Source organism: Marmota marmota, unplaced genomic scaffold, assembly GCF_001458135.2.
Source record: "Marmota marmota marmota unplaced genomic scaffold, marMar, whole genome shotgun sequence".
NCBI classification, from domain to species: domain Eukaryota; kingdom Metazoa; phylum Chordata; class Mammalia; order Rodentia; family Sciuridae; genus Marmota; species Marmota marmota.
The window spans coordinates 1,601,650-1,613,449 of NW_026000207.1; the positions used below are offsets into that span (position 1 = coordinate 1,601,650).

General features: G+C 49.7%; 1 protein-coding gene and 1 pseudogene across 1 annotated transcript in view; both read right to left on the bottom strand.

The window, feature by feature from the left end:
• Window positions 1–11,656, bottom strand: part of Znf667 (zinc finger protein 667) — a 32,808-nt gene extending 21,152 nt beyond the window's left edge. The window contains exon 1 of the mRNA XM_048791519.1: window positions 11,383–11,656. The gene's annotated coding sequence lies outside the window, so the exon portion shown is untranslated. The remainder of the gene's footprint in view (window positions 1–11,382) is intronic.
• On the bottom strand, window positions 1,053–11,722 carry LOC125612779 (annotated as a pseudogene).
• Between the last annotated feature and the right edge of the window lie 78 nt (window positions 11,723–11,800).

Below are 11,800 nucleotides of genomic sequence, written 5' to 3' on the forward strand. Positions count from 1 at the left end.
CGCGGTCCCGGACTATGCTTCCCAGAAGCCCCCGGGCCCGCGCTCGCGGTCCCGGACTATGCTTCCCAGAAGCCCCCGGGCCCGCGCTCCTGTGAACTGCGCCTGCGCAGCGGGGAGGGGCAGGCGTGGTGGGGGAGGTGACGGGCTGTGGGGCTGGCGTGACGAGTGGCTGCGCGCGCATGCAGAAGTCCCGGTTTTGTTGGACGCGGGTTCCTCAGCACCCATTAGGTTTTTGCGCGAGCGCAGAGCTATGCGATAGCTTCCGCGCCCCACAGAGATCGAGTCACGTGTGGCCCTTTTGGCTTGGGTGCTCACCGGTGGAGAGTGTGCGTGTGTTGCGGGGGCACTGGCCGCACTTGTCTGCCTGCGTTTGCACCAGGACTCAGTTCTTCAGCTGCAACACAGAAAGCCTGAGATGCTTCATTGGCTGTCTCTTTAGATCTCAGTTTTCGTGATTTATGCGTGGAAAGTCACGTTTTGCGACCAGGTGTGTTGAGACGCAGTTTTTGTGGTTGTTCAGATGAGCGCACAGCCCAGGGCTTGCATTCTCAGGCACGTGACCCTGTGAGTTTTGGGAACTAGGTATGGTGCTGGAGGAACCAGACATGATTATTACGTGAAATTATAAGAACATTATGATGAAGAACCAATGCCTGAGGCAAGGGTTGTCTTTTCCCCCTCACCTCTGACAGCTTCTCTTTAGGGAACCTAAATTAACCATGGGTCCCTACCCATTAGATTGTAAATGTCCCCGGACAGGTGTTCTCCTCCACCCCCCCACCCCCGCCCAGGGAATTTTTCCTTATTTTTCTTTTTGTAAAGTCATTATTAAGGTACGGGTATAAGGGGTATCACGTGAAGCAGGAAATCAGACAATCCAAATAAACTAGAAATTAAACCAAATCCTGCAGGCAGACACATTCTTTCCAGAGCTGTCCTCAAAAGCAAGAATGGAAGACAAAACAAACAGAAAACCCCCACTCAGCTGCAGAAGGAAGCTGGGGTCTTGGCCTGATAGCTGTTAATGTCTTTATGAGAGGGCAGGCAGCCATTTAAGTGCCTTTTCTGGAATAGACCAAGGATGATAAGTCCAGTTATTTTTAAGGCTTCAGTTAGCTCTGCGGCCAGCGGGTTGTGGAGGGACACACCATGGTGGGAGTACACCCGGGTTTTCTCAGTCCAGTCCTACTGCTTGGGTCCAGGGGAAGGAGATGATAACCAGATTTGTTTGTTTGGGGTCTACCTGTTGGTCACACAAGTTCCTAGATCTCCACCCAGTTTAACTGTTAGGACACCACTCCCAAAGAGACCTAGTCCTCCAGTGTACAGGGCTTGCCTGCAAGGTCTTCAGAAAACTCTGCCAAGGCGTCCAGCGTTTCCTCTGCTGGTCTTTCGTGGTAGGCGGTTTCATCTAGAGAGCATGGGTTGCCCAACGATCCTGAGTACCTCAAAGGCATGAGATAAGACACTCTGCTTTTTGACATTCAGGATCTGGTTGAGGTAGTGCAGGTTCAAACTGGCTTGGCTGGGCATATAGGCCACAGCGGTCAACACCTGCAGTCCAGGGCGGCCACAAAACCAGGCAAGAGCTCCATCCACTGGATGACTCCCAGGAGGCTGGTGGCCATGCAGCGCAGGAACTTCCCTGGGACAGGTTTTCAAAGCCAGAGATTGAACAGGTGCCTGTCAAATAGTCTTGTTTCTTACACTTTGTGACTTTTTGAGCTCTATAGGAATGTGGCTACATCACTTAATGCTTGACCAATTAACTGCCATCTAAACTTTAACCTGGTAGACTTACTTCTTAGAAATAAAGCTCTTAAGGAGGTAGACTCAGTTATCTTGAATTACTGCTGCCTGTGGTGAAGGCCACTTTGGGCTAACACTCACAGATGACAGATAACTGTCTTTTTTCTACACCACTTATCATAAATTCCCTCTGCGTGGTCTTTGGTCATGTAGGCCAAGAATTCAAACCCACCAATGTTGTAATGGTAACAGAAATTGTCAAGTTTCCTATAAAAGCCCCATGTAACCTCAACTTGAGGCCCAGAACTTAAGAGCACTAGCTCCTCTGTGTAACTAAGCATGAGTTCTCCAGCCCTTAGCCTCTTGCTGGGCTTGATTTCCATAGCAGTATTAAGAGTCAATGTATGGGGGGAGGGGCAGGGGTTGTGGCTCAGCCTTCCCTGCTAGTGTGTGGGAGGCGCTGGGTCTGATCCTCAGCACCATATAAAAATAAATAAAGGTATCCTATCCAACTACAACATATATATAAAATTATATATATATATATACGGGGGGACTAGTTTTGGCTTCTCATTTGTGTAACCCGGTGGTGATAATAAAAAGATAATAAAATATAATTTAAAAGTAAAAATATTTAAAAAATAAAATATAATTTTTAAAAAGATAATAAAAAGAGCAGCTAATATATATGACTCTTGGGACTTTTAGTGTTGCTACTGAAACCAGAGCTTTAAGATGCTGGATATTCACTTCTGTTGGCCAATGGAGTTTCGCTAGCTGCTGATCTCTGCAACTGAAATACCCCCTTAGTGTTAGCAGCTGCACACAGCAGGAGGGATCTTCAGCAGGAGCTTTGGGAGGGTTGCTGATAGTAAAGCTGGATTTTCCTGTGAGAAACTGATGTGACTCCATTTTTTGAAGAATAAATGAATAACAGCAGCTTCTACCTTAAAGCCTGTCCTAAGGAAGGGGGCGTGACCCTTGTCCTTTGGAAAAACCCACAGAGCACTCCTAATTACATATCCAACCTGCTGAGTTGTTTGTAAATAACAGGAGAGGTCTGTGGCGCCAGGTGTCCCTGACTCAGTCAGGCTAGGTGAGGACCCATAGCAACCCCCTAGCAACCACCAATCAGCATGAGACAGGGAAAATACCTGTGATGCCAGGTGACCCCCCAGTAGTTTACAGTGATTGATAACAAGTTGGGGACCATGTAGTTCAGCATGTACACCCCTCGTGACCTAAACCAATCAGTTCAAAAGAATCCCCTTCTTGTACTAACCAATAACCCCTATCCATCTTGTTCCCGCCATTGAATGTGCTAATGTTAAGAGTAGTTGTTTGATTTTCCAGCGGTATGAAATGATTTGCTGTGTAATGTGGTGACGCATACAGTATCCCCCCAAAACCTATAAAATCTCACTGAACAAAGGACCGGGACTCACTCCCTGGGACCGCTGCATCGGGAACGGTTGTGAGTCCAGGCTCGAGCTGGCAATAAAGACTCTTGTGTGCTTGCATCGGATTCAGCTCCTGGAGGTCTGTGGGGTCCCAGGAACCTGGCATAACACCTGCTCTATGAAGCCAGCAGTGTGTTGCAGCAACCCCAGTAACTCGTGGCCAATTTCCTCCCTGGTTCTTGTCTCACAGACTTGAAGAATAAAATACACAGACAATCAGGAAAGGGAAGAGCCAACAGAGTAAGAGTAGGATTTAAGTAAGGAGAGAAACCCTGCGATGTGGGAGGGCCCTGGAAGCAGGACACAATTTTGATGTGCTGGCTTACAGATCTATATAGGTTTTGGGTTTGAGCACTGATCAAAAGCTATGTTAAAAAGGATTGAAAAAGTATCAAGACTATTATGTCCTTTAGCCTGAGTTTCAAGCATTCCTATAAGTCCTATTTGGGTTCACTTCTACCTTCCATTTCCCTGCCTGCTGGGTCAAAGGAGCTGGCTAGAGGAGTTCCCACTGGGGAGCCTCAGGTCTTTTACATTTGACATAGGCCTTGAGGGTGCCTGCTAAAATTTCTACTCATTAACCTCCAGGTGTGGTTTCTGCATTTGAACAAAACCAGGGGGCGAGGGGTGTCACTTCTGATTGCTGACCATTGACTATTCTTATTAACTAACGGCACGCTAGAACTGATGGGCTGTGTGTCCCTGAACAACAACAAAAAAAATTTAAGATGGCCCTCAAGGTCTTGCTTCTTTCAATCCTCTTCTGAGTTTTTTCATCAAATATCTCCGTTTTCCAGGTGTATAAACTGACGCACAGGGACTTAAGTAATACCCCCAAGGTTGCCAGCTAGAAATGGTCAGAATTGATTTTGAATCTGGGTCTTTTTTTCTTTTTCCCTGTGCACATTACGGTGTTTAAGATCTCTGGGCTCTGGGTGCCAGGAGCAGCTCCACCTAATATGACAATATAAAAAGCTTCAGTGCCAAATGTCCCTTGGAAATGCACAGTCACCCCTGCTGAGTACCACTGGCTTAGGCCACAGACAGATGGTTCACTCTCACTTTCTTTGTGAGGCCTTGACCACTGGTAATCTTGCCCAGTAAGATGCTGCAGGCTGGGCTGGTGGGTTTGGTGTCCATGGTTGGCTAAAGGGCCACTGGAATAAAACCACTCCTGGGGAGATGACCCAGTGCCTCAAAGACAGATCCTCTTTCTTCCTTTGCCCTCCTTCCCCCAGTGGGGTTGGCCCAAGCAGGAACTATTGGGCATCACGGAGTGGTCCTTGGCCTGCCCTGGGGGTGGGGCTTGAACATGTTGCCAAGACCATCCTTGCCCTACACTCAGAACAGGCCCTGAGCGGATGCCACCACTGCACTTGTCCCTGCAGTAGCTCACCAGCGTCTAACTGGTGGGTTGCACACTGTGTTCCTGCCTCTCTGCAGATGGGGGTCAGGGTCCAGGACTGAGTAGGGAGCACACAGATCTGTCCTTTTGGCCAAGGCTGGGGCTGAGAAGCATGCCCCCGAGATTTAGTCTGCCTGTGCAGTCTGTGTGCAGTCTAGCCACCTCCAATCTGTTACCTCCAAATCTGGAGTCTCGTGGTTGGGTCTCTGTGTAGGTGAACATGTCATGTCTGCATGAGGCCTTGGAATTACATGGGGGAGAAGCCACTCTCTCAAGAGAGACTTAGAAGATTTAGATAGGCTTCCTGCAAGTCCCTCTGGAGGACAGCTGGCCCTGGGTAGCCACCCTGTAGAGACCGGAAAAACCATGGCTGCCCAGGAAGGCTCCTTTAGCTGGCAGGAACATGCTGCAATGTAAACTTGCAGAAAAGTAGAAAAGTAAATGAAAGAATGAATAAGTAGATGACACCAGTGTGAAGTCCCCAGGAGTGGGTAGGTGACGTGGCAACTGCCAGTGCTCACTAGCATCAGGGTTAACTGTTACTCTACCAAGGACCTCTCAAGCTTTCCCTCTGCATTAGTCAGTTCATACATCTATTTACAAGGATGGGCGTGAATCTACTGGCCTAGCTACCTATCTAGATCTGCTTGCCTATCTGTCTATCTGAAAGCCAAGTGTTTGTCCACAGGCAGAGGCAGAGAGAAAAAATCCAATTATTTCATACATTTCAATAGAGGTTTTTCCAGGATGATTTGTCCCCAGCATTACTGGTGCAGCTGGTGAACTGTTTGTTTTCCTTGAAACACGATGCTTTCTCTTAACCAAACAGCCAAGAGGGCAGTCAAAGCAGGGCTGTGGTGGAGGTGGCTCTGGGCAGTGGGCTCTTACCCAGTGTGCCTATTTCTAAGACACCCTTTCTGTTCCCAATGCAGGCTGTGGCCTGAAGGCCACTATCCAAAAAGGAAGAGGGAATACTGCCTATCCAAAAGGAGTCCTTCTTAGCCCAGTGAACCCTTGGGCTGACTCTGGCATGAATGGCTCTGTCCTGCCCTCGCAGTTGTGTCCTGGTGTTGTTTGTGAGGCACTGAAACACCGCCATGGTCAGAGCCGACAACCAGACTCTGAGCCACCCTTCTCACCTTCCGCACGCCCTGCTTCCTCTGCCCTGGCTCTGCATCAGCCGCCCTACCCCGGCTACCTGCCTCCTCCAACAGACCTAATTAGCAGCTGGGTTCAGAGGCTATGTCCTCTGTTTTGGCCAAAACCATCATTGTGGTCATGGTCTTCCAGGCTACAAGGCCAGCAAGCAAGATCTGAAGGTGGGAAGCCCTAGGACAGCTCCCTGTGCTGTCCTCCTTTGCTTTCACACAGGCGATCTTCTGGGAGGGGGGGGGTCTGGCTGAGGATTTCTCCTCCCTTCACACCATAGTCCCCACCTGGCTTATATCATAGTCTAGTGCAGCCAGAGTTTTGTCAGCCTTCCATTGTGTCCTGGGCTATTGGGCCCGCTGGTTCTGGGGACCAGAACTGGAGCTTTCTTGGCAAGGAACCTGCCTGGCCCCCCGCCTTCAGCATGCTGGTGTCTACAGCATCTGAGTGGCCTTCCTCTCAGGTTACCACGGCACCCAGGACAGGGCCATGGGGACCCTGAAAGTCTTCTCTCTTGTGGCCTTCTGCACTGGGCTACTGGGCTGCATCTTGGTCCTCAAGTGATACTTTTTCATCCAGAAGGGAACACCCTGTAGTCTTTAGGGACGACATCAGAGAAGCCTGAGATGTAGGGATAAAGTAAAACAGATGGAGGAGGGACTAACGCCTATCAGTGATGGAGAACGTGTAAACTAATTATAGAAATTACTCATTATTGATTAGTAAACATAAAACAAATGACCTATGTGAAGAAAATGGTCATGAGATACAGGCAGGCAATTCACAGGCAAAACATGAATACGCAATGAATAACAAAAAGAGACTATACCCAAACAGTAATAAAAATTCAAATTTAAGGAACCATAAAATAGTTTATTCTCAGTACCATGATAAAAATTTAAAATCCATAATCACTAAATATTAACCAAGACACAGAGCAACACACAAATACACGCACACAGACAGGAGAAGATCTGGATAAACTTGGCACCTGTTAAGAAAATGATTTTCAGGAAATTTGTTGAGTCAAACTGGAGAGCATAAATGGGCACATGCACTGTTCCATCCTTTGTAAGAAACACAGAAAAATCACTAAAAACAAATGAAGATGGTTACATATACAATGGATCCATGGAAATGGGGTCGGAATGAACCTCCGCTTGCCCACCTTTTTAAATAAATTTGACTTTTGAATCATGCAGATATTGTGTATACTCAAAATAAAAATGAAGGGGCAGTGGGATATAGTGGATATAGCTCAGTGACAGGTACATGCTTTGCACGTGCAGGGCCTTGGCAAAAAACGGCAAATGAAAAATAAAAACAAAGGGAGCGAGGCACAATCCATAAAATTCAAAAACGGCAGAAACACAAATCTACGCTTATAAGAAACTGACCACACCAAGAGCAGGACCCTCCTTCTGCAGTCACGCACCGACGTCACCATTAGACAGTCCCACAGGACTGACCAGACAGGCAGCAGGCAGGTATGGGCACAGCAGCCCTGGGGGGCTGCACAGCAGGTGGGCTCAGGGGCTGGACGGGGAAGAACTGCAGGGTGCTGTGAACTCTGCTCCCGAGGCCCGGGAGCCAAGATTGCGGCCACCACTCCCCACCAAGGAGAGCGGTGCAAACCCGGTGAGAGGACTGATCTTCAGGTGCCAAGGCAGGAGCGGCTGCACATGTGACAGCGAGGTAAAGCACTCTCCTGACCAGGTGCGACCGGCGGTCTACCCGCCAGCCTGGAAGCACCCCTCTGTCCAGATGCAAGGCAGCCCTTCGGGGCATAAAGCACCCCTCTGGATGGACCTCAACATGTTTTAACACATAAGCAGCCATGAGTACATAGAGATACAAAGCAGGATATGCCCCGCGTGGAGCAGAGGCTCTTTACAGACGCCAACCAGTACTTGGGAGGGCGTGACACGTTGGAATACCCCGTTGTTGCAAACCCCGATGCGAGGCATTCAAGAGCTACTTAGAGTTATTGAGAAGTAGTATATTTGTTTTCAACTTTTCTGTCTGCAGGCCTTGGGGTGGGGTCTCCGTGTGGGTGAAGAGTCCAGCCCTGGAGCAGAAGCAAGGACTCAGCCTAAAGCAAGCATTGGGACAGTGTCCCTGGAGTGGACACAGCTGGGCCACAGATGGCCCCCTTGGGAGGAGGGCTAGGTCAGATGACCTACACCTGTACTTAAGAACTTAGAAAAGTTACAAACACACCGTACAAATAGATCTTATACATAGAAAAAAAACCTAAAAAATAGATTTTTAAAGGGTGAAATAATTGAATAAATGTCCTGATTTTTTCTTTACATACCCTCATGAGAGTCTCATGGCAATGCCTAACTTCTAGCAGATGTATAGTATGACACCATGTATTTAAAATTTAACTATGTGCAAAACAAGACACACATATCTGTGATAAAAATATAAGCTCTGGCACAGAAATAGTAAATACCAATTTAGTACAGTGTTTGCCAGTAGAAAAGGGAGCCAAGGAGCACGGGTCAGGGTGATGTGAGATCGCCCACATCTGTACTATAGTGTTTCCTAACTACATGGTCAGTGGATAACAAAAATTCCTATTATTAAAATACTCAAACCTCATTGAGTTAAATAAGAGGTAGGTTCACTGGGCCTACTCCTCTAAAGATAACATGCAGAAACTCAGAACCAACCTGAAGGTAGTCCAATTTCTTTACCATAAAGATGACTTTCTTCCTACTTTGATGATTTGTGTGCTCCAGTTAGACAGACCCGTTCAACAGATGCCTTCTATGGCAATTTGGAGATCCTCAAGCAGATCCAGGCATCAACGGTGGCTGCCACCCATAAAAGCACGAGGTAAAATGTGCAGCTGGTCTTGGTTCCTTTTCGGGCACACAGCTCCTGAAACCCTTGGGATCTCCAGGGTGGTTAGTGACTTCTGTAATGAGTGGCTCTATGATGGGGCTGGTCTCTGGGAAGACCTAGGCAGGACTAGGGCTGTTTTGAATCCGGGTCTTCCCTTTCTGCACATCCTGTGGAAACCCATGAACTTTCCCCAGAGACATACCAGGCCATCACCTCCTCTACTGTGCACTGGGGGCAGTCGGGCATGATCACTCAGAGCACCCATGCCATGCTGGGGACAGGGCCAAGTGCTAGGGACACTATACATAGTAAAGGTGCAGATAAGGCAATGGGCACAAAGACATTGTATAGACAGGGGCCTTAATGCAGTTTCTGATTTCAGTTTCTGGAGGTGATAATGAACCAGAAGGGGTAAGCATGGGTTTCATGCCAAGAACCCTGGGTTTCTGTCCTGGCTTGCCTCTTAGAAGCCACATAACCCAGAGGCCGGGAATCCATTTCTTTAAGCCTCTTGTTCTCCATCTGTAACACGGGAACAGAGTGGCTTTGAGGTTCAGACAAAGTAACAGTTAAGGAGGCAACTATATGTCAAAATTAACACAGCAAGGAGGGATGGAGCCAGCATTCAGGGTTTCTGTGTGCCACAGACGGACCCTGTTTTATACCTAACAGCAGCTCTGAGTGGAAAGAACCACTGTACCCATCTCTGAGTTGGTAAAACAGACTGGAAGAAGCCACATGACTCACCCTAGGGACCCAGTGATCAGAACACTACCCCTTCCCACCCTGAAGAATATGTCCATGTCCTAATCCGCAGCCGCTGTGAACAGGTGAGGTGCCCCAGCAGGGTGAGCAGGGCTGAGCAGAATCAAAGCTGTTGCTCAGCTACTTTAAACTAGGGAGGTCACCTTGGATCACCTGGGGGCCCATAACATAGGGCCCTCAAGTGGGAGTCAGTGTTGGGGTCACAGAGGACGACCTCAGGCCGCTGGCTTGCCCACAGAGGAAAGACTGCGCGAAGGCCTGCCAGAGCTCCCGCAGCTGAGGAAGTAGGGAATGGATTCTCCCAGCTGCTAGCTTAGGAGGCAGTGATGGGCCGGCAGTGAACAGAGGAGGGCAGCAAAAGGTGGGGACAGGCAAAGACCCTGCATGCTTGGGAATGAGAGAACTGGTGAACAGCGGGCCACACAGAACTTGGAGGCCATCTAGTCAGTGCCCCTCCATCTTTTGCACATTAGAGTTCTCTGAGCAACTTTGAATCACACTGCCCTAGGCTCTCACCAAGACATCTGAGCCAACCTCTGGAGGTGAGTTCCGCACAGTGAACTCAGGGGCACACTGACACTGAGCCACATCCCCAGCCTTATTTTGTATTTTATTTAGAGACAGGGTCTGAGTTGCTTAGTGCCTCGCTTTTGGTGAGGCTGCCTTTGAGCTTGCAATCCTCCTGCCTCAGGGTCCAGAGCCCCTAGGATTACAGGTGTCCACCAACTCGCCCTGCCAGCATAGTGCCTAACTGGGCTTTCTCAGGGAAAGAAACTCCAAGTTTAGGGGTGCACCCTGTGTTGTTACCAGTGGTGTCTTGTCCAAGGTCCCCAAGCAAAGTCAGGGCAGTGCCTGGCCAGAAACTAGAATTACAAGTTCTCAAATGGCTTCAACATGTGCCAAATTTAAGAACCACTGAATGTACCAAATGTGTTTAAAAGATAAAATGTTATAGTATAGTATGGAACACCAGTGTTACTTACAGAGAAGACAGTGATAAAAGGACATACAATAGAGAAACTGGATCCCAAACAGACTGGAGAACTTTGGAGCTGTTACCGACACACACCCCCACACTAACAAGAGAGACTGGAGGAGAGTTAGAAAGGGAGCAGATTCCCTGAACAAATGCAGCCGGGTGGCCCAAGCCTTCTGCCTCCAGGGCCTCAGCCAGGGCGCTTAGTTCGTCCCTTCTGCTCAGAGATGCCACAAGGAAAACAGGACAGGGCCTGAACTTTCCCACAACTTTTAAGATAAGCATTTATAAGCAATGGGGCAGGCAGACCTCAGATTGACAGGAACAAGATGCTGGGCAACACAATGAGGGCACCAGGTGGAGGGAGGGCAGGGAGGCCCTAGAACTACTAACTGGGCTTCCTCAGTGAAAGAAACTCCAAGTTTAGGGGTGCACCCTGTGTTGTTCCCAGTGGTGTCTTGTCCAAGGTCCTCAAGCAAAGTCAGGGCAGTGCCTGGACCAGAAACGAGAATTACAAGTTCCCATCACTTAATCCCGAGGAAACTCGTGGCTCACTGAAAGGCGAGGACTGACAGGGGTCAAACAGCATTGGACATGGCAATACGCGGTTTCTGGAACTCAGTGTCTTAGCACGAAACCTGTAGCATCCCTCAGCGAGGAAAAAGCCATTCGTTGCGTGCTCAGAAGAAAGCTTAGCGGCCACAAAACCCAGTATACTCAGCTCGCAGATCAACTTCCCAGATCCCAAGGGAAGGGGTGGCTTGCCCAAATCCTCAGCCCCAAGTGAGGGCGACGGTTACCAAAGCCACTGACAGGCGTAGTCACTACATGAGGACCACTGTGCTTAGGAACCCTTAGTCCTCGCAACAAGCCTACCGAGGCGAATTCCACAATCACCCTCATTTCACAGATGGGGAAACTGAGGCACGGGGCCTATGCACCCTGCTCGAGGCCGCTGAGATTGAGCTCCCCGGAACATTTCACAAAAGGGGAAACCGAGGCGCAGAGAGCATGAGGAGGCCTACCATTTCCAGAAAGAGGGGTACAGGGCGGCACAGAGCTCACAACGGCTTCAGATTTGCTCAGCCCACTCAGGGACTGTGGCCTCACAGAGGCGGGGGAGACACCGTGGACCCCGGGAAGCCGCGGCGGGGCCTCTCCGCTCGGGAACGAGGCCCGGCGCGGCCAGCGACCCAGCGGGCCAACCCAGGCTCTCCGATCCCGGCAGGCGGCACGGAAAGGCGGCGGGTCCCTGCAATGCGCGGGTGCCACTGCCCGCTCCAGAAGCTGAGGCCTCTCCACCAATCGAAGTCCCGCCTCCGGCCTGGCCCCGCCTCTTTCCCCAGACTTCCGGCGTCTCGCCATCTCCACGGCAATCCTCAGCGCGAGCGGCCCAGGGACTTCTGGGTATTGTGTGGGAGCAGGCCCGGCCGCCAGCGGGCT